The 2,936-nt window shown below is 40.3% G+C and overlaps 1 pseudogene across 1 annotated transcript; it reads left to right on the forward strand.

Annotated features, from left to right (window-relative positions):
* Positions 1–2,325: 2,325 nt before the first annotated feature.
* On the forward strand, positions 2,326–2,930 carry LOC105528681 (annotated as a pseudogene). The gene has a single exon (XR_001004394.1). The product of XR_001004394.1 is annotated as a transcription factor BTF3 pseudogene (transcript).
* The last annotated feature ends 6 nt before the right edge of the window (positions 2,931–2,936 follow it).

Raw genomic sequence — 2,936 nt, forward strand, 5'->3', positions numbered from 1 at the left:
CTGGTCTCAGACTGCTGGGCTCAAGCAATCCTCCTGCCTCAGCCTCCCAAAGTGCTGGGATTACAGGTATGAGCTACTGCACCTGGCCTCTGGATATCTTCATATGTCCTTATATTCTTATGGAGGAGGAAAAAAGCAAGGTATCTCGTGTTTTTTCTTAAAAACGCACTAATCTTGTTCATGAGGGCTCTACCCTTATGATCTATTTACCTCCTGAAGGCCCCATCTCTAAATACCATTGTACTGGGCATTAGTCTTCAACATAGAATGTTGAGGATTCACATTCGGTTCATAGCAGCATCCTTGCCTTGTTTCTGACGTTAGGGGGAAAGTGTTTAATTTTCCTAAGTATTATGTTAGCTGTGTGATTTTCTCAGATGCCCTTTATAAGATTAAGAAAGTTTACTTCTACTCCTAGTCTGCAGGATGCTCTTTCATTTTGATTTTTTTTTTTTTTTAATTGAGACAGGGTCTCGCCATGTTGCCCAGGCTGGTCTTGAACTCTTGGCCTCAAACAATCCTCCGGCCTCAACCACCCAAAGTGCTGGGATTACAGGTGTGAGCCACCATGCCCGGCTTGAGTGTTCTTTTTAAAAATCCAGAGTGGGTGCTGGATTTTGTCAAATGGTTTTTCTGCATCTATTGAAAGTGATCATATGGGGGTTTTTTTCCTTCCTAGTCTGTTAATCAGTGAATTACGTTGACTGATTTTTGAATGCTAAACCAACTTTATATTCCTGAGATAAATCACAATTGGTCATGATGCATTACTCTTTTTAAATACATCGTCCAATTTTATTTGCTAATGTTTTGTGCTTTTTTTTTTTTTTTTTTTGCCTATGTTCATGGGAGATGTGGCTCTGTAATTTTCTCTTTTTTTTCCATAATGGGTTTGTCAGGTTTTGGTAATTGGATTGTGATGGGCTCATAAAATAATTTGGAAAGTTTTCTTATCCCCTTTGTTTTCTGCAAGAGTTGCCTGAGGTTGGTCTTCTTTCTTTCTCAAAGAAAGCTAGGACTCACTCGTGAAATTATTTGGGCCTGGAACTTTCCTTGTGGAAAGATTTTCAATAACAAATTCAATTTCTTTAATATTTATGGATATTTATATTTTCTGTCTCACTTTGGGTCATTTTTGATAATTAGTCTTTCAAGGAATTCATACATTTTATTTGAATTGTTGATTTATTGACAAAGTTATTCATAATATTATCACTTTTTATTCTTCAATGCTTGTGATATTTGTAGTGCTAACTCCTCTTTCATTCCTGATATTTGATAATTTGTAGGGTTTTCCTCTTTTTTTCTTGATATCTGACTAGGGGTTTATCAATTTTTAAAAATCTTTTAAGGCCAACGCGAAGGCTCATGCCTGTAATTCCAGCACTGCGGGAAGCCAATCAAGGGGCATAGTTTGAGCCCAGGGGTTTGAGACCAGCCTGCACAACATAAGGAGATTCCATTGCTACAAAAATTTAAAAATTAGTCAGGTATGGTGATACGGATTTATAGTCCTAGCTACTCAGGAGGCTGAGGCAGGAGGGTCACCTGAGCCCAGGAGTTTGAGGCTGCAGTGAGTTATGATTGCCCCACTGCACTCCAGCCTGAATGAGAGCAAGACGCTGTCTTTTAAAACATACAATCTTTTAAAAGACTTAACTCTTCACTGTTAATTTTCTGTTGCTTGTCTGTTTTCTGTAGCATTGATTTCTATTTTTAGTTTTAGTATTTTCTTCCTCTAATTAATTTGGTTTACTTTTCTCAGATTCTTTGTTTGTTTGTTTGTTTGAGACAGAGTCTCACTCTGTCACGTAGACTGGAGTCTGGAGTGTAGTGGTGCAATCTCAGCTCACTGAAACCTCCATCTCCTGGGTTCAAGTGATTCTCAGCCTCCCAAAGTAGCTGGGATTGCAGATGCCCACCACCACGCCTGGCTAATTTTTGTATGTTTAGCGGAGATGGGGTTTCACCATGTTGGCCAGGCTGGTCTTGAACTCCTGACCTCAGGTGATCTGCCCGCCTTGGCCTCCCAAAGTGCTGGGGTTACAGGCGTGAGCCACCGCACGTGGCCTCTTAGATTCTTAATGTGAAACCATAAATAATTAATTTTAAATCTTTCTTTTTTTCTAATACAAACATTTAAACTTTCTTCTTTTCTAATATGAGTATTTAAACCATAATTTTCCCCATAACGGCTGCTTTGGCTGCACCTCACAGATCCTTATATGTTACATTTTTATTATCATTCAATGCAAAATATTACATAATTTATTTTGGGTTTTATTCTTTGACTCGTGAACTATTTAGAAGTATATTGTTGCCCTTTAGCTGCCATCTTGCGTCCCCGCGTGCGTGCGCCTAATCTCAGCTGGTCCACCTCAGACCCCGTGAGCACCAACTCTAGGCCCCCTCGCGACCCCTTATTCGCTCCGACAAGATGAAAGAAACAATCATGAACCAGGAAAAACTCGCCAAACTGCAGGCACAAGTGCGCATTAGTGGGAAAGGAACTGCTCGCAGAAAGAAGGTGGTGGTTTATAGAACAGCCACAGCAGATGATAAAAAACTTCAGTTCTCCTTAAAGAAGTTAGGGGTAAACGATATCTCTGGTATTGAAGAGGTGAATATGTTTACAAACCAAGGAACAGTGATCCACTTTAACAACCCTAAAGTTCAGGCATCTCTGGCAGCGCACGCATTCAGCATTACAGGCCATGCTGAGACGAAGCAGCTGACAGAAATGCTACCCAGCATCGTAAACCAGCTTGGTGCAGATAGTCTGACTAGATTAATGAGACTGGCCGAAGCTCTGCCCAAACAGTCTATAGATGGAAAATCACCGCTTGCTACCAGAGAGGATGATGATGATGAAGTTCCAGATCTTGTGGAGAATTTTGATGAGGCTTCCAAGAATGAGGCAAACTGAATTGAGTCAA

The sequence above is a fragment of the Mandrillus leucophaeus genome, unplaced genomic scaffold (genome assembly GCF_000951045.1).
Source record: "Mandrillus leucophaeus isolate KB7577 unplaced genomic scaffold, Mleu.le_1.0 Scaffold729, whole genome shotgun sequence".
NCBI lineage: Eukaryota > Metazoa > Chordata > Mammalia > Primates > Cercopithecidae > Mandrillus > Mandrillus leucophaeus.